Source organism: Balaenoptera physalus, assembly GCF_965194825.1.
Source record: "Balaenoptera physalus genome assembly, chromosome: 2".
Lineage (NCBI taxonomy): Eukaryota > Metazoa > Chordata > Mammalia > Artiodactyla > Balaenopteridae > Balaenoptera > Balaenoptera physalus.
The window spans coordinates 94059131-94079116 of NC_138883.1; the positions used below are offsets into that span (position 1 = coordinate 94059131).

The following is a 19986-nucleotide window of genomic DNA, read 5'->3' on the forward strand; positions in this document are numbered from 1 at the left end:
GTTCTTCTGCCCATTTTCGGATTGGGTTGTTTGTTTCTTTAATATTGAGCTGCATGAGCTGTTTATATATTTTGGAGATTAATCCTTTGTCCGTTGATTCATTTGCAAATATTTTCTCCCATTCTGAGGGTTGTCTTTTCGTCTTGTTTATGGTTTCCTTTGCTGTGCAAAAGCTTTGAAGTTTCATTAGGTCCCATTTGTTTATTTCTGGTTTTTTTCCATTACTCTAGGAGGTGGATCAAAAAAGATCTTGCTGTGATTTATGTCAAAGAGTGTTCTTCCTATGTTTTCTTCTAAGAGTTTTATAGTGTCTGGTCTTACATTTAGGTCTCGAATCCATTTTGAGTTTATTTTTGTGTATGGTGTTAGGGAGTATTCTAATTTCATTCTTTTACATGTAGCTGTCCAGTTTTCCCAGCACCACTTATTGAAGAGACTGTCTTTTCTCCATTGTATATCTTTGCCTCCTTTATCATAGATTAGTTGACCATAAGTGCGTGGGTTTCTCTCTGGGCTTTCTATCTTGTTCCATTGATCTATGTTTCTGTTTTTGTGCCAGTACCATATTGTCTTGATTACTGTAGCTTTGTAGTATAGTCTGAAGTCAGGGAGTCTGATTCCTCCAGCTCTGTTTTTTTCCCACAAGACTGCTTTGGCTATTCGGGGACTTTTGTGTCTCCATACAAATTTAAAGATTTTTTGTTCTAGTTCCATAAAAAATGCCATTGGTAATTTGATAGGGATTGCATTGAATCTGTAGATTGCTTTGGGTAGTATAGTCATTTTCACAATATTGATTCTTCCAATCCAAGAGCATGGTATATCTCTCCATCTGTTGGTATCATCTTTAATTTCTTTCATCAGTGTCTTATAGTTTTCTGCATACAGGTCTTTTGTCTCCCTAGGTAGGTTTATTCCTAGGTATTTTATTCTTTTTGTTGCAGTGGTAAATGGGAGTGTTTCCATAATTTCTCTTTCAGAGTTTTCATCATTAGTGTATAGGAATGTAAGAGATTTCTGTGCATTAATTTTGTATCCTGCAACTTTACCAAATTCATTGATTAGCTCTAGGAGTTTTCTGGTGGCATTTTTAGGATTCTCTATGTATAGTATCATATCATCTGCAAACAGTAACAGTTTTACTTCTTCTTTTCCAATTTGTATTCCTTTTATTTCTTTTTCTTCTCTGATTGCTGTGGCTAGGACTTCCAAAACTATGTTGAATAATAGTGGTGAAAGTGGACATCCTTGTCTCTTTCCTGATCTTAGAGGAAATGCTTTCAGTTTTTCACCGTTGAGAATGATGTTTGCTGTGGGTTTGTCATATATGGCCTTTATTATGTTGAGGTAGGTTCCCTCTATGCCCACTTTCTGGAGAGTTTTTATCATAAATGGGTGTTGAATTTTGTCAAAAGCTTTTTCTGCATCTATTGAGATGATCATACGGTTTTTATTCTTCAATTTGTTAATATGGTGTATCACATTGATTGATTTGCGTATACTGAAGAATCCTTGCATCCCTGGGATAAATCCCACTTGATCATGGTGTATGATCCTTTTAATGTGTTGTTGGATTCTGTTTGCTAGTATTTTGTTGAGGATTTTTGCATCTATATTCATCAGTGACATTGGTCTGTAATTTTCTTTTCTTGTAGTATCTTTGTCTGGTTTTGGTGTCAGGGTGATGGTGGCCTCATAGAATGCGTTTGGGAGTGTTCCTTCCTCTGCAATTTTTGGGAAGAGTTTGAGAAGGATGGGTGTTAGCTCATCTCTAAATGTTTGATAGAATTCACCTGTGAAGCCATCTGGTCCTTGACTTTTGTTTGTTGGAAGATTTTTAATCACAGTTTCAATTTCATTACTTGTGATTAGTTTGTTCATATTTTGTATTTCTTCCTGGTTCAGTCTTGGAAGGTTATACCTTTCTAAGAATATGTCCATTTCTTCCAGGTTGTCCATTTTATTGGCATAGAGTTGCTTGTAGTAGTCTCTTAGGATGCTTTGTATTTCTGCGGTGTCTGTTGTAACTTCTCCTTTTTCACTTCTAATTTTATTGATTTGAGTCCTCTCCCTCTTTTGTTTGATGAGTCTGGCTAATGGCTTATCAATTTTGTTTATCTTCTCAAAGAACCAGCTTTTAGTTTTATTGATCTTTGCTCTTGTTTTCTTTGTTTCTATTTCATTTATTTCCGCTCTGATCTTTATGATTTCTTTCCTTCTGCTAACTTTGGGTTTTGTTTGTTGTTTCTCTAGTTCCTTTAGGTGTAAGGTTAGCTTGTTTACTTGAGATTTTTCTTGTTTCTTGAGGTAGGCTTGTATAGCTATAAACTTCCCTCTTAGAACTGCTTTTGCTGCATCCCATAGGTTTTGGACTGTCGTGTTTTCATTGTCATTTGTCTGTAGGTATTTTTTGATTTCCTCTTTGATTTCCTCAGTGATCGCTTGGTTATTTAGTAACGTATTGTTTAGCCTCCATGTGTTTGTGTTTTTTACATTTTTTTCCCCTGTAATTCATTTCTAATCGCATAGCATTGTGGTCAGAAAAGGTGCTTGATCTGATTTCAATTTTCTTAAATTTACTGAGGCTTGATTTGTGACCAAAGATGTGATCTATCCTGGAGAATGTTCCGTGCGCACTTGAGAAGAATGTGTAATCTGCTGTTTTTGGATGGAATGTCCTATAAATATCAATTAAATCTATCTGGTCTATTGTGTCATTTAAAGCTTCTGTTTCCTAATTTATTTTCATTTTGGATGATCTGTCCATTCGTGTAAGTGAGGTGTTAGAGTCCCCCACTATTATTGTTTTACTGTTGATTTCCTCTTTTATAGCTGTTAGCTGTTGCCTTATGTATTGAGGTGCTCCTATGTTGGGTGCATATATATTTATAATTGTTATATCTTCTTCTTGGATTGATCCCTTGATCATTATGTAGTGTCCTTCCTAGTCTCTTGCAGTATTCTTTATTTTAAAGTCTATTTCATCTGATATGAGTATAGCTACTCCAGCTTTCTTTTGATTTCCCTTTGCATGGAATATCTTTTTCCATCCCCTCACTTTCAGTCTGTATGTGTCCCTAAGTCTGAAGTGGGTCTCTTGTAGACAGCATATATATGGGTCTTGTTTTTGTATCCATTCAGCAAGCCTGTGTCTTTTGGTTGGAGCATTTAATCCATTCACGTTTAAGGTAATTATCGATATGTATGTTCTTATGACCATTTTCTTAATTGTTTTGGGTTTGTTTTTGTAGGTCCTTTTCTTCTCTTGTGTTTCCCACTTAGAGAAGTTCCTTTAGCGTTTGTTGTAGAGCTGGTTTAGTGGTGCTGAATTCTCTTAGCTTTTGCTTGTCTGTGAAGCTTTTGATTTCTCCATCCAATCTAAATGAGATCCTTGCTGGGTAGAGTAATCTTGGTTGTAGGTTCTTCCCTTTCATCACTTTAAGTATATCATGCCACTCCCTTCTAGCTTGTAGAGTTTCTGCTGAGAAATCAGTTGTTAACCTTATGGGAGTTCCCTTGTATGTTATTTGTCATTTTTCCCTTGCTGCTTTCAATAATTTGTCTTTGTCTTTAATTTTTGCCAATTTGATTACTATGTGTCTCAGCGTGCTTCTCCTTGGGTTTATCTTGTATGGGACTCTCTGCACTTGCTGGACTTGGGTGGCTATTCCCTTTCCCATGTTAGGGAAGTTTTCGACTATAATCTCTTCAAATATTTTCTCTGGTCCTTTCTCTCTCTCTTTTCCTTCTGGGACCCCTATAATTCGAATGTTGTTGCGTTTAATGTTGTCCCAGAGGTCTCTTAGGCTGTCTTCATTTCTTTTCATTCTTTTATCTTTATTCTGTTCTGCAGCAGTGAATTCCACTATTTTGTCTTCCAGGTCACTTATCCGTTCTTCTGCCTCGGTTATTCTGCTATTGATTCCTTCTAGTGTAGTTTTCATTTCAATTATTGTATTGTGCATCTCTGTTTGTTCTTTAATTCTTCTAGGTCTTTGTTAAACATTTTTGCATCTTCTCGATCTTTGCCTCCATTCTTATTCCGAGGTCCTGGATCATCTTCACTATCATTATTCTGAATTCTTTTTCTGGAAGGTTGCCTATCTCCACTTCATTTAGTTGTTTTTCTGGGGTTTTATCTTGTTCCTTCATCTGGTATGTAGCCCTCTGCCTTTTCATCTTATCTGTCTTTCTGTGAATGTGTTTTTTGTTCCACAGGCTGCAGGATTGTAGTTTTTCTTGCTTCTGCTGTCTGCCCTCTGGTGGTGGTTGAGGCTATCTAAGAGGCTTGATGGGAGGCTCTGGTGGTGGGTAGAACTGCAAGATCACTTTCTTGTTGGCATTTGTCTGTTCAGAAATCTCCAATGGCTCCGCAATGCCTGCTTGTTACATTAGTAAGAACAGCTAGTATCATCAGTTACTCTCCAGTGACTCTGATTCAAACAAAGGAATGGGAGTTAGAAGTGGGTTTGGCCCATTACAGGAACCTGGAAGTATCTTGTGTTGCTCACATACTAACTCTCTTCTAGAAGTAGTTGGTCAAACAAGAAGAAAAAGGAGAAAGGTATATGGAAGGGAGAAAGAGGAGAAGGAGGGAAGAGAAGAAAATGGACAGAAGGGGGATGGGAATAAGAAAGGAGGGGCAGAATTTGGATGAGAGGGAGAAACTCACCTACAGATAATACATAATTGCTTTTTTCCAGACTGCTTTCTTCCTTTCAACATCTGGATTTCTCTTTCTGTGTATGGCCAATTTTTAATGAAAAACAAGTTTGTTCTAAGTCAAAAAAAAAAAAAAGTAAAACTCATGAAACTAAAGAAAAAACACATGATTTGCCTTGATTTTTCGCTTTTCTGGAAGATATTAATCTGAGATAGCTCTCTCTATTCCAACTTTCCAATTTAGACAGGGGAAGTAGAAAAGTATTTTTGTGGCTTTCTCTCATAAAAGTCAGAATATCCTGTATATTTGAACCCTACATGGCTCAGATGTGGTGCTTAACATTTTTTTTTCTCTTCTTTTAAGATTTTTTTCTACCACCTTTGCTTATGTGTTGATTAGTATGTCAAAGAGAATATTGAGATTGAGAAATGGTATTCTGTGTTTAAGATGCTTTATTGGCACAAGATATAGAAAGTAAACAATTTTAAAACCAGCAAATAAGCTTTCTCAATTAATCTATGCTTTTAAGAGTGAATGCAGAGGCATAACTGAGAGAATGAAATTAATGATCAAAGTATCCTTCGACCAAAAACAACTTTGTTTTATAGAGGAAGAAATAACAAGTAATAGCTGCTGCTAATTTGAATACTGAGCTTGGTTCTTTAAGTCATCATGTAGAAAATCCATTGGGAAGTAGACCCTTATGTGAAGGAATTGAGTTAAGGTCTTTTAATTAAATTTAAAGATTTTCTTACCCATGGGAAAGAGCATAATTAGCTGTTTTCTAACGCATTTGACCTGAAGATGCTTGAATCAGCAGATAATTTAATGTATTAAAAGAAGTAGCAAATTCTAATTATGAGACTTAGTTGTTGGAGTAGGGGAAAAACAGAAGTTATTTATCGTTTATTCAAGAGAGTTCATACAAATGTAGAAGAGGGGAGAGGAACAGGCAATTACCAACCGTCTCAGGTGCAAAACTGTGCATCTTCACATGGTGGCTCTTAGGAGGAGAACTGGGCAGCTCAGGACTTGAGTCTATTTTGTTACTCCCACACAAGATCTCCATCTGAATGCCAAATAAATTACCACTGAAAATAGAGTGAAGTACTCACAGCAGTAGAACATACCAGCTGGACTGATGCCTGCATCACAGATTAACTCTGATATATTGGGCTTTGGTATGTTTCTGTGTTGTTTCTGAGGGCACATATATCCAAATCTAAAGGCTAACAAGCTGTGCTCAGATGAAGTGCTACTGAATAAGTACTTGAGTCATATGGTGCTTACACAAATCTAAGTAAGGCGTGGTTTCCTTTCCAAGGAAAACGTCTCATGAACTCCAAGTCCAAAATTATTTTATTATTATGTTACTTCAATATTAATACATGTGAAATCTATGAACTTAAATATATATTCTTATGCTTATCAATTCTTACATAATTTAAAAACCAAAGTAGTTCATAAAATAAATATGAACAATGAACCAATAAAATTCAAATTAACAAAATTTAATGTGATGGATGATACTGTTTTGCTGAAAATGAATCTGCACTCCAAACCCAGATATGCTATTACTACTATGACACATTCTATTGAGTTTTCCCTGCCTAAACTACTGTGTGCCTTGTGGTCGTTCAATTCTCTGTCACTATTCTTTATTTGAATTAAAGCAACACTGACCTTCCTATTATATGCCATGAAGAGATTTGGCTTTCATTTGCATTACTACATCATTTAAGTATTAAGTCAACCTTTTTTTCTCTCTTATTGGTTCTGGATAATTAATGTAGTAATATAGATCTGAACAAAACGAAAACAAACATAAACATAGGTGCTGAATATACTGTGTAGTATGTTTTATTATTTTGCGCTCTCAGCAGATATAGGAAATAGTTTCACTCCTCATTCATTTATGCATTCATTCATTCAACAAATAATGTTTGCTATGTATTTACTGCAAATGATGGTGATGATGATGAATGATGAGAATGATGAAAACGATGATGATAATGAGGATGATGATGATGATTAAAACCGCACAATTCCTAGTCAAAGAAAATTAAAAATCTAAAACTAAATATTCAGCAATGAATATATCCAAAGAATTACAATTTTAGGCTATGTTAAAATCATTAGAGCAGTGCATGTATAGGGTTAAGAAAGTTTGAAAGTAGCAGAGCACATGGATTGGAACAGGAAATAGGGCTCAGAATTAAAAATAATTAAAACAATGATGATGATGATGATGACAGTGTTTTATGCAAACTATTGAGTGTCTGTCAGGTTCCAGTCACTGGTTCGTCGTTATCTTATTTAATCTTCACAGCAACCTACTGACATAGTTATTATTTTTATTATTTTATAGATAAGGCAATAGATACCCAAACACAGCTAGTAGTGATAGGGCTAGGATTTTAGCACAGGCAGAAGAGTTCCAAAATGTGAGTGCTTAACTATATTTCTACGTAAAATAGTTGGTATTTGAATTAGACATTTTTAATAATTAACAAATATGAATTGAGCACATATATTGGGTGGCCTTGGATGCCAATTTAAATAGTTCTCATAATAATATATCATACAATGTTTGATAAATTATATCACATACACATTTATATATTATAAAACATCATTAATCATAATCTATAGTGTTATAAATTTAATAATAGTGTAATGGTTAATTGTATGTGTCAGCTTGACTAGGCCACAAGGTGACCAGATATTTGGTCAAGCATTATTCCAAATGTTTCTCTGAGTTGAAGAACAAACTAGAATCTTGAAAGGCATCTAGTTTGACGATAAAGATATTTGCTGAGTTCCAGTGCTGGGTGAGACTCTGGTTAGCTGGGCCAAATTTTCTAAAAAAAGGGAGAGTAAAATCTGCTGCAATTGCTTTGTGCTTTGCTTTCCTGAAAAATCTGTGTTTAAGTCCATCTTTAAAAACATTTGCCGTATTTGAAGGCTCGTTGGGCAGGAAGCTAAAAAGCTTGGCTGAGAATCTCTGAAGAGCAGACCTACATTCTTGACAGTCTTCAGGACTGAGAAGAAATATGTGAAATCTCTTAATACATATTCCATGAGAGACATAACTAAAGATGAGGGTGAACAAGAGTTAGACTGAGTCTTTCTAAATCTTCAACCTTGCATTGACTCAGCTCACTTTCTTGTTGAGTTCAGATGATCTGCCCCTCATCCTATCTGCTTAACATAGAAAGGTGAAACTCTCACTGGTAATATAACATCACTGGGATTCCCTAAGGCTCTCTAGTATACAATGTCCAGTGTATAATTTTTAAAAATTAGAAATAAGAGACAAGAAAATATCATAGAAAAAGAAGAAAAACAACAACAATATAAACAGACTCACAAATGATCAAGATAATGGTGTTAACACACAAGAATTCTAAAATAGGTATGATTTATATATTAAAAAAAGAGACAAGATGCACAAAATAAATAAAAATGTTGAGAGTTTCAACATAAAATTGACACCTACAAAATAATCAGATGGATATTCTGGAACTTAAAAATTAAAAATATATACATACAAAAGTAAGTAAGAACCATATTAAATGGGTTTATCAGAGATTGGAGACAGCAGGATTAGTAAAATGGAAAACATTGTGCAAGTGAAATAAAAACATGGGAACACATAGGACAAATGGGAACATCTCAAAGGCACTTATAGTTGGAGTTCCAGAAGGAGAGAAGGGAAAGAATGAAGCAGGAACAATATTTGAAGAGACAGTGACTGAATATTTTCGAAAACTGATAAAAGACATCAACCCAAAAAATTCCAGTGAAGAAAAACTCAATTCAAAGGAGGAAAAACACAAAGAAAACAACATCTAGGCATATCATAGTAACACTGCAGAATATCAGGGACAGAAAGGAAATCTAAAAAGTGACAGGAATTTTAAAAATATATATTACTTTTAAAGTAGTAACTGTAAGACTGGCAGCTGAATTCTCAACAGAACTGTCACAAGCCAGAAAAAATAGAGTAACATCTCTAATCACTGAAAGAAAATAACTCCAACTTAAAAATTCTACATGCAATAAAAATTTCTTTCAAAAATGGAGGTAAAATAAAGCCATTTGCAGATGAAAGTCTAAGAGAATTTTTTTTGCTAGATCTATACTAAAAGAACATCTAAAGGGAGTTCTTCAGGCAAATGGAAATTCATCCCAGTTGAAACCTTGACAAGGAAAAAGAGAAAGAAAAATATTATTGGGTCATTTTTAAGGAATATTTACTATACAAAATTATAATTATAATGTCTTTTGCAGTTAAAATACATGTAGTACTAAAATACTAAACAAAAATTACTCAAAAGGCAAGAGGGGATAAATAGAGCTTCAAGGTCCTGAGGTTAAAGCAGAATCATGTTTGGGATAAAAGTAATAATTTGTATTAGGTTTTAGTAAGTCAAGAATGAGTTATTACATCTTGGCATCTTGGCATCTTGGCTGTCCGCTAAAATGACATAAAATTAGTTTGTAAAGAGAAGTGAAAATGCTGTTTCCAGCCATTTCCTAATTTTAATACAATTGAGAAAATATGAATGGCAATAGGCATAAATGCCCAATCAGATGCTTATTGGACCTCAGCTTATCAACTGGTCAATTGGACCCAAAAAGAATAAAATTTAAAAAGACAAGAAAGTCTCGGTATATATCATTGGAAATTATCTCTAAAACATAAGGTTTGTAATGAGACTTTATAATGTATTTAGCACCCTGGGGAATAAAAACACATGTCATCTTTTCAGCATAAAAGTCACTCAACTTCTATATGCATATTCAAAGATTCATAAAGAAAACAGAGTACTGCTAGTAGTCAATACAAAGTGCATAATGAAAATAATAAAAAAATTATAAAACTTCAGAAAAGGGAAGTTTTATGCTAGAATTATCAGGGAAATCTTTAAGAGATAGGTGGAATCTAAACTAGGTCCTGAAATACGACTGGAGAACATGTTTCATTTTTTGATGAAAATATACTATGAAGAAGAGAAGGAAATGCACCTTCATATAATCTTTGGCTAGAAATGGAAAATGACATGTAACACTAATAATAAAGATCTGAATTTGTACACTTATCTCACAACAATATTAGTTTCTACGAATGAGGACCTGGGATAAGATGAATGACATGGAACTGAAGATATCCCATTTGGAAAACAGACCTTCTTAAAGTTTCCTCTCACTTTATACTTTGCCACAAGTAGAGGATGCAAGTTGGGAAATCTGAGAGCAAGAAGATAAGAGGACTGAGTACCAATCTGCATAGTGAAATGATTAAAAGAGTAAAAAAATCCATGCAGAAGCCCTGAAGTATCAGAGCTGTCTCCACAAAATGGCTTTTTACTCTAATAAAGTTTTGAGGGTTAATTATCTTACCCAACCTCAGAGGTCAAACTATAATTATTTTAAGCAGTGATTATTAATGTTGACAATTAATAAGAAAGTATACAATTGTACTTAGGTATCTTTATTTTTTCTAGCCTTGTACTTAAAATACTATCACTCTTCATTATAGATTGGTTCACAGTAATATTATGTTTTAAAGTGCAATTTTTTGTTGTATTTATAAAAATTGTAAATGAAAGTGTGAGTTCTAACACCAGTGTCAGTTAACCATGGCTCTACCTGTTTCCATACTTTGGCCCGTGAAGTTACTATACAGATATCACTATGTACATAGTGATAATTTATCTATGTTGCAGATAGTTCATGGAAAGAGAGAAAAGTAATTATATTTATTTACTTGGAAAACCCCAAACTCTGAGGAAATATCAGTTGTCCTTAATAAAACACAAATGCTATGGCTGGATGTCCAGCATAATAATATAAGTAAATAGTTGGTCACCCAAGGCCCCCGTGACTCATAGGACTATGAGAGATAAATCTAGAGGTGAGATATATGTTGCTGAATTGGATCCTCTAGGGAACATTTAACAACTCTAGCTTAATTATGCAGTGAGACTTGGAGTGGCAGTTATGGAATAACAATCACTTCCATTTTCAACATTTGGCTGTCTTAAAACCAACTTTTTCTGATCTCAAATGTCTGAGAGTCTCTATGAAAATGTTTAACATATTTTGAACACAGTAACTTTACAAATACTTGATAATTTTAACTAAATTATGAGCTTCAGATACACTTTGCAACTCCATGGAAACAGTTTTGCTCCTGAAACAAATCCTTAGTGGCTCTGAATCGCAAATTATGTCTGATTTTGTTTTAGATCTCATCTGAATTTTTAAAAAACACTTTCATCATTTTGAAGTAAAATAATTAATGAAATTTACACAAACAATATTCTCTCAGGCATCACTAACCAGTCACCAAGGACAGCACACAAAATGTTTCTTAGAAGTGACATGACAGCACATTATTCTAAATTTGGTTAGTCCCAATGAGTTTAAAGGAACATTATCAAAAGATATGGCTGGATGATTATGTAGCCTCAAGTAACTGAATAATTAAGCTATGGTTTAACCCAATAATATCACTGTCCTAATTTACTATAGATTGTGCAGTTTTCCTATCTATATGGAAGATCTAAGGTACATGAGACAAATCTGAAGAAGCAGTTTTCTCTAAAGCATATTGTCGCAGACCTAGAAGCCAACTTCCCCCAAAATTCAGTACTTATTTTAATAAAGTGAATCCAATATGCTGACATCCTCCATTTTAAAAATTGCATAACAAAACATCAATAAGCACATGATAAATTACAAGATAGCAAAGTATTAATGCCAAGGCCAAATTATTATAATAAATGATGAGTATTTCTAATATCAATACTCTTGTGTTTTGCTAGCCTTGTGCATTATTGAATGATTGTTACACGGCTATTATGTTAACCCTCAATGTCCTGAAGATTCTTAAATAATTGGTACTTAGAACTCAATCAGGGTTGATACTAGGGTATCAGACAAACACAGTGTTACCATAGAAATGGAGCTTAAGTGTCAGGGGAACCAGCAGTAAAACTAAATTCATGTTGAACCAATGAGCAGCTTCCACAGATGTTTGTTGCTCCTGCCCAAGACTAAGATTGTCCTTAAGGTCTGCTTGGGAGAGTAAAGGAGACCCAATTGCCGAGGGTACAGAGATGTGCTCAAGTGGAGTTTGGCATTTGCAAGGACCAACTCTGTCAGTTCTCCCCAAAATTTCAGCTGATCCCGTCCTCACTCCTTATCCTGATTTGTCTCATTGTGCCCAATCCTTAGGTGAGAGTAGCAAAAGGCAACAACTGCATGACAGAAACAAAATTATTAATGTCTGAATAAACATTCACAGCCTCTGCTTCCTTCTTAATGCCTAATTGGCATTTCCTTCTTTTCTGATTTTAATCACAGAGGTGAAAAAATATTCAGAAGAATATTAAGAATGGGAGAGATAGAAAGAGAGGCTTTGGAGAGGCTGAGCAAGTTGAGAGATGTAGAGGGAGGGAAGGAATGGGGTGCAGAGATGTGCTGCATTGGAGATTAAACGTTCTTTCATGTTCTACAAGAGAGGCAGCAAAAAGTGATTATTGGAGTTGTATTAAATTACTTTTGGTCACTTGACTCTGCTTCTTTTTGAATGTGACACCTCACCAAGACTAGAGTTTTCAGGCATAGCCCACAGCATTAGCAGAACAATGGGCAACAAAGGCAGGAGCAAGGCCTGAACTTTCAGGATTGGGAGGAGCCTATGAGGGCAACTGAAGAGACATAGGTTGGCTGGAGAATAGAACAAATATAACCAAGAAAAATTCAAGATGATGATGACCAGTATTCAGAAATGAATCCGTTTTAAATTTGAGTGGGACAATAATTATACAATATTTTTTATTATAAGGTATGCATTTTTCACACAACGTATTTCTGAAATCATGATGTACCTTAAAATTAATATATAGTTTAATGTGTATCATTTCTTATTTTCCCTGAAAAGCTATTATTAAACCAATGGTGAATCATAACCTATTATAAGCTCCATGAATGTAAGAGAAACATATCTATATTTTATCATTATTATGATTTTTAGTAACTATTTATCCAGCACAACCTATTGTGCACTATTGTGCACAAAGCTGTGACATTATAAGTGCTCAATAAATATTTATTGAATGATCAGTAGTATCTTAGAACTGAAGTAAGTGATCATATTTTAAAAAACAGCTATTTTTTTCCTAGAAATGTTTACTTTTAATATGTGCCAGTTGGGGTAGATCTGTTACAAATATTACTGCATTTAATCCTCCCTATACCCCTACATTATAGATAGTATTACATTAATTTCACAGGTGAGGAAACTGAATCTCGAAAAACTTGATGAAAATTCTGAACTAGGAAAGAGATGGAGCTGCTTTCAAACCCATATTTAGGTGACTCAAAAGCACAAGGTCTAAGCAGAAGGCCTTCGCACTACACTATGTTGTTTCAAAAGATGAATTTAGTAGACAGTGAAAATTTGAAGGAGGAAAGGAAAAGAAGCAGAGTCCAAGAACAGGGTCTAAGTGGAGGGGTTATGGTTGAGTCAAAGAGCAACAAGAAAACAAAGAGATCACGCAGGGACTGCACCTAACCTGAGTTAAATATCAGACAAAGTGGTCCCCTGACTATTAAAATCAGCATTTTCATCACCATTCTTTTATCCATATAACACTCTATTCTTGATTCTTCAGGAAGAATGTATAATACTGCTACCTCAAGTTTCAGATTTGTGTAACCCACCAACTTGGACTTACTACATAATATAATTTAAGGCATTAGTTTTCCAAATAATGAGTTATTCATTCAATGACCAAAAGAAGTTCCCAAAAGTGCTTAATATACTCCAAAAGAGTAACTTGTTATACTGGAGGAAAGTAGAAGAACATTTTTCTAAATCCGTGTGACTCACAGACATACATATTTTGCATGTGTATTACATGAGCTGAAAGATCATGCTGCAGTTCACAGATGCTGTCTACATAAACAAAGGGAATCAATACCAGTCTATTCCTGCTAATGTACAATAAGCAAAGAATAACAGAGAAGACAGTGGCCCATATTCAACAGCCCCCAAACCAATTATAAAAGACTGAACAGGATGGAGTGGGGCTTGGTATTGGGAGGTTTGCTCTTCATGGACAGAAGGTTTCCTCATCATTATTTGTGGTACCATCTAAAACTTGTGTGATTGCGAAGCAGATATCACTTCCTGTCTGCATGCTGTTCTGTACTGCAATTCCATTCATTTCTTGGGGCCTCTCCTGATAAGCTATGAGCCTTCTTTCCCCTGGCTACAATGCATCCTAGGGTTGATGACAAATTGTAGCTATCTCCTAGCCTATTATATCTTCTCAATGACCAAGGCAAATCCATGCTCGTGTAAATGTGCCTTTTCCTCGGTGGAGAATGAAATCAGTTACACACAGTTAATCATACCATAGTCTCACCTATATAGTCAGAAACTGATATTAAGTCTCTCCTTAGCCTGCTCCAAACTCAATAACCCCAATGAGTTCAATGTTTCCTAGTCAACACATTAATCGGTTTTGGTTTTTTATTAATTCTCATTTCCTCTGGACCCTATCCAAACTCTCTATTTCTTAGATCAATAATAGGATTAAAATGAATCTCACTACAGTAGCAATTAAGACTAGAACCGCATGAACTATACTGGGAGAATCACTTCATATTTCCAATGCCTGCATTTGAGAGCTTGATTTGAAGTGGTGAGCATGTATTACTGACTTGTTACCTTGTAATCTAGGCTGTTTTCAACTATGTTTATAGAATCTGACTGAAAGAATCACACCAGCTAATATTCAAGTTCTACTTACTTTTCCCAAAACAGTGTTCTGGTATTTTCTTATTTCTTCCTGAGTGAATTATACAGAACATGTAATTTGAAATATCTAACTCAATAATTTATGCAGTTTCTGGGGAAATGTGTATTTTAATTTCTGTAGGATCATAGTCTAAGTTGTAATATACACATTAAAGTATATATACACTTTATATATATTCCTTATTTTATAGGTACACATATGTATAAAATATTATAATCCATTAAAAAAACTTAAAAAAATAGCCAATGATCATAGTATCATGGAATCTTAGAGGTGAAAGTGCATTATGTCAGATTCTATTCCTTCAGAGGCACCAGCTTAGTTACCTTGATTTTCCAAAAAAGTGTGAAGAAATGAATAAAATGGAGACTGTAATGCCAACAGAACAGTAAAATGGAGCCAGGAGGCCACTGGGAAAGCAGGGCCTATGCACATCTCCACCCAGATGGAACATGAATTTGAACTGGGCCACAACATCTTTAAAGAATGCTTGCACATCGAACTCGCTCAGAGTAACAGCCTTAGCAACCAACCATGTACAGACAAGAATGTCTCCAGTCTGCCAACATCAATCATAATTCTTGCAAAAAAATTTATGTAAGCTTCTTCCTTTTTCCTGTTAAAACTCTTTGGTTTTTAACTCTTCTTGAAGCACATTTGGGTTTCTACCCAAATCTGTGTCTCCTGAATTGCTATTCCTAACACCCCCAAATAAGTGAGGTTTTTTTCCTTGTCTTACAGCAATGGTCCTATTTCTAGGTCAACAAAAGGAAGATGGTAATCTTTGAATTTACAATCCAGCCCATCTCCAGGAATGTGAATTCTAGTGACATAGATACTATAATAAGGAAATAATAAAAAAGTGCATTTAAAGATTATTCAAAAGATACATCAAATATATTCATCACAGAATTGATGAGAGAGGAAATAATTATAAATTCCCTAACTAAAATTCCAAACACTAAATGTATGATTAAATGCTTATACTGGAGTTGGCCATTTTTTTTAAACTTAATTGAGGGAAATCCTCCATATTTAATTTTAGTGCAGCTTTTTTTGCAACATGTTTGCTTCCAGAACACAGGTGCCATGGAAACCACCACTAAATCTAAGCCAAGATGGTGAAAGAAAAGACTCATATTTAACATCAACATCATTGGACACATAGATTCAGGCAAGTCCACCACTGCTGTCCATGTGATCTACAAATGTGGTAGGATTGACAAAAGAACCAATGAAAAGTTTGAGAAGGAGGCTGCTGAGATGGGAGAGACCTCCTTCAAGTATGCCTGGGTCTTGGGTAAACTGAATGCTTAATGAGATTGCTATCACCATTGATAATTCCATGTGAAAATATGAGACCAGTATTACATGACAATCATTGATGCCCTAGGATTCAGGGACTTTAACAAAAACATAATTATAGGCACATCTCATACTCACTCTCCTGTACTGATTGTTGCAGCTAGTGTTGGTGAATTGGAAGCAGGTATCTCCAAGAATGGGCAGCCCCATGAACATGCCCTTCTGGCTTACATACTGGTTGTGAAACAACTAATTGTTGGTGTTAATAAAATGGATTCCACTGAGCTACTCCTCAGCCAGAGAGATAATGAGGAGATCGTTAAGGAAGTCAACACCTACATTAAGAAAATTGGCTATAATCCAGATACAGTAGCTTTTGTGCTGGTTTCTGGTTGGAATGAAGAAAACATGCTGGAGGCAAGCACAAATATGCCTTTGTTCAAGGGAACAAAAGTCACCCATAAAGATGGCAGTGCCAGTGGAACACAGTGCTCAAATCTCCAGATTGTGGCCTGCCCACCAATTCTTCTAATTGACAGGCCTTTAGGTTTGTTCTTCCAGGACATCTACAAAATTGGTGGTACTGGTACTGTCCCTGTGGGTTGAGTGGAAACTGGTGTTGTTTTTTTCTTTTTAAAGATATGTTTAAGTTCTAAACCCCAGTACTTGTGAATTGTTACCATATTGGAAAGAGTCTCTTTTTTAAATTAATTAATTAATTAATTAATTTGGTTGTGCCAGATCTTAGTTGCAGCAGGCGGAAGCTGGTATTCTTAAACCTGGCATGGTGGCCACCTTTGCTCCAGTCAACATTACAACTGAAGTAAAGTCTGTTGAAATGCACCATGAGGCTTTGAGTGAAGCTCTTCTGGGGGACAGTGTAGGCTTCAATGTCAAGAATTTGCCTGTCAAAAATATTCATCCTGGCATTGTGGCTGGTGATAGAAAAAATGACCTACTATTGGAAGCAGCTGGCTTCAGTGCTCAGGTGATTCCCCTAAACCACCCAGGCCAAATCAGTGCTGGCTATGAACCTGTGCTGAATTGTCAGGCAGCTCACATTGCTTGCAAGTTTGCTGAGCTGAAGGAGAAGACTGATCACTACTCTGGCAAGAAGCTAAAAGATGGCCTCAAATTCTTGAAATCTGGTTGCTGACATGGTTGATGTGCTGCTTCTTGGAAGCCCATGTGTTGAACTCTGGCTATCCTCCTCTGGGTCATTTGGCTGTTTGTGACGTGAGATAGACCACTGCTGTGCGTGTCATCAAATCAGTGGACAAGAAAGCTGCTGGAGCGGGTAAGTTCACTAAGTCTGCTCATAAAACTTAGTAGGCTAAAATAATATTGTCCCTAATACCTGCCATCCTAGTTTTAATCAGACTGGTGGTAGAAGGTCTCAGAACTGTTTCTCTCAACTGGCCATTTAATAGCAAAAGTTGGTTAATGATAACAATGCAATTCAAAACTTTCAGAGGGAAAAGAGGATGTTTTGTGGATCATTTGGCTTTTTTCTGTGGCAATTATAAGTTATTAGTTTTTAAAATCTGTACTTTTTAATGGAAACAACTTGACCAAAAATCTTGAATTTTGAGACCCTTTAAAACAAAGTTTAATGAGAAAAATTCAAGGTAAAAAACAAAATACAAAACTATACCTATAAGATAATCTCCCAAAATCAAAAGAAAATGAAGATATGTAGATACATGGATAAATATATATATATTTAGAAATGTAGAAAAATGACTGAAGGTAATCAGTTGGTAGCAGTATCTCTTGATAGTTATAGGTTTTTTTTCTAAAATTCTTGGTTTTCCAACTTTTTAAACAATGCATGTGCATTACATCTCTAACTTGAAATTAAGCTACTTTTTAGAATTTTGTGAATCTGTAAAATTAATCATTAGTCTTATTTTTGGATTCCTTAGCCTGATTGCTTTCAAAATAAAGTATTTGATTTCATAGATAACCTGAGTCACTAGTTAAAAGCAATAAACAAAACAAAACACCCTCTACTCTGAAAATTGCAATTTCTTCATGGATGACATCAGACAAATATCTGGCATGCAAAAAGCCAAAAAGATACATAGGAAATCTTGGAAATGTGAGGAAAGTGAGCTGATTCAGGGTTTGGAGAGGCTAAACTTAGAAAGTCCAAGGAAGCTTCTACATAATCCTGATTTCGTCAAGGTAAAGGGTACATAAAAATCACAGGGATTACAGTGAAGAAATCTGAAAAACACTGCCTCAGTCAGGTGATCAAGATAAACATCAACAGGGATAAATCATGTCGATAGCATCTACTCTTTATATAATGTGATGAAAGTGGCACTTCTCTCTTTGTCTTCTTCCCCAAACCAATAGCCTCAGTCTAATCATGAGGAAAACATCATACAAATCCCAGTTGAGGGACATTCTTCAAAATACCTGACTAGTACTCCTCAAAACTGTTAAAATCATTGAAAACATGTAAAGTCTGAGAAACTGTCATAACAAGACAAGAGGAGCCTAAGGACACATGACGGCTAAATGCAACATGGTATCCTGGAGAGAAAGGATATTAAGTTAAAAAAAAAAGGAAATTTGACTATAGTATAGATTTTAGTTAAAAATGTAATTAATGTATCAATATTGGCTCATTAACTATAATATTTACCATAATAAAGCAAGATGCTAATAATAGGGAAAACTAGGTGTGGAATATACCAGAAGTCTCTATACCATCTTTCATAACTTTTATGTAAATCTAAATCTACCCTAAAATGAAAAGTTGATTTAAAAATTATACACACACCTTGTAAAAATTATACACACACCTTGCAAAAACAGTGTTTTTCACCACTGCTGACACCATTGACATCCCTCCTTGAGTACAAGCTCTTGAAACGAGGATACTGTTTTATTGATCCTTGTATTTTCTATAACTACTTAAACCATGCCTTTTACACAATCATTACAAGATAAATGTCCTTGGAACTGAAAGAGAAGAGAATCCAAAGCCTGGGGCCCAGCTGACTCCACGAAAGTTTCTGTTAAGATGTACTTTTCCCATTCCCAGCAATTATTGCAGAATTTATTCTTACTTTGAGAGACGGACCTATAATGGTGGACTGAAGTTGAAAAAAAGAAAAAAAAAAAATGAACACAGGTAGCAGCCATCACGCTCAAGTCCACACATATGAATCTCATAGAACCTGTAGGCATGTTAATTTAGAAAATTACCTAAAACTTCATTGCTTAAAGCTTGAAAGTCAAAACAGGGAGAACACATTAAAGAAGATAACACATAAGACCTGCATTTTGAAGGTTGTTCTGAGGATTAGATAAGAAAAATATATGTGAATGCCTTTTAAAAATCACCACACAATCAAATAGCAGTGCTTAAATTTCCTCAGGTGTGGGGCATCTGAAAGTCAGTGTTCCTTGGAGATCACAGTGAATACTCATGTGTTGAATTTCATCAGAGGAACCGTTCTAATAGTAGAAAACTACGATGTAATGTAGAATAAGATCACAACTGTAAGTACATGCAACACACACAAAACTATTAAACTCAGCTCAATGTTTCTTGATGATTTCTTCCATTATTATTCATATGTTACTTTGCACTGTTCTATTTCCTGTATCTGCTTGTAAATTATATGTTTTCACTGAACTGTAAGTAAGCATGTATAACTTGTTAATGCTTGTATCCTCAGAATATTAGAGTTTAGCACATAATAGAAGTTATTTATTCAACAAATATTTCTGGAGCATTTACTAGAAGATGTGAAATACAGAAAAAGTCCAAGATTTCTGTTCCCATGGTATTGACATTCTAATTCTAATGGGTTAAAATGCTGGAAGGCAATAGGTGTAATGGAACAAAAGTAGAACAGGTTAAGAGGGAATGGGAGTTGGAAGGGTAAACAAGTTGCAGTATTAAGCAGGGTGGTTGCATGGAGAAGGTGGGATTTGAGCAAAAGCTTGAAAGAAATAATGATTTCAGGCAAGCAGATATCTAGGGGCAAAGCATTTCAGGCAGAAAAATAGGGCACTGGCTCTAAGGTGTGAGTTTACCTGGCATGTTCAAAGAGCAGCCGGGAGGCCAAAGTGCCTGGAGCAGGTTGAAGGGAAGGAAGAGGGGCAGGCAAAGTCAGGATGGCCAGGCCACGTAAGGCCTTGTAGAACATTATAAAGACT

General features: G+C 35.2%; 1 pseudogene across 1 annotated transcript; it reads left to right on the forward strand.

The window, feature by feature from the left end:
• The first annotated feature begins 14730 nt into the window (after nt 1-14730).
• Nucleotides 14731-18347, forward strand: LOC309655296 (elongation factor 1-alpha 1-like; annotated as a pseudogene). Its single transcript has 2 exons — nt 14731-16404; nt 16556-18347. The product of its transcript is annotated as an elongation factor 1-alpha 1-like (transcript).
• The last annotated feature ends 1639 nt before the right edge of the window (nt 18348-19986 follow it).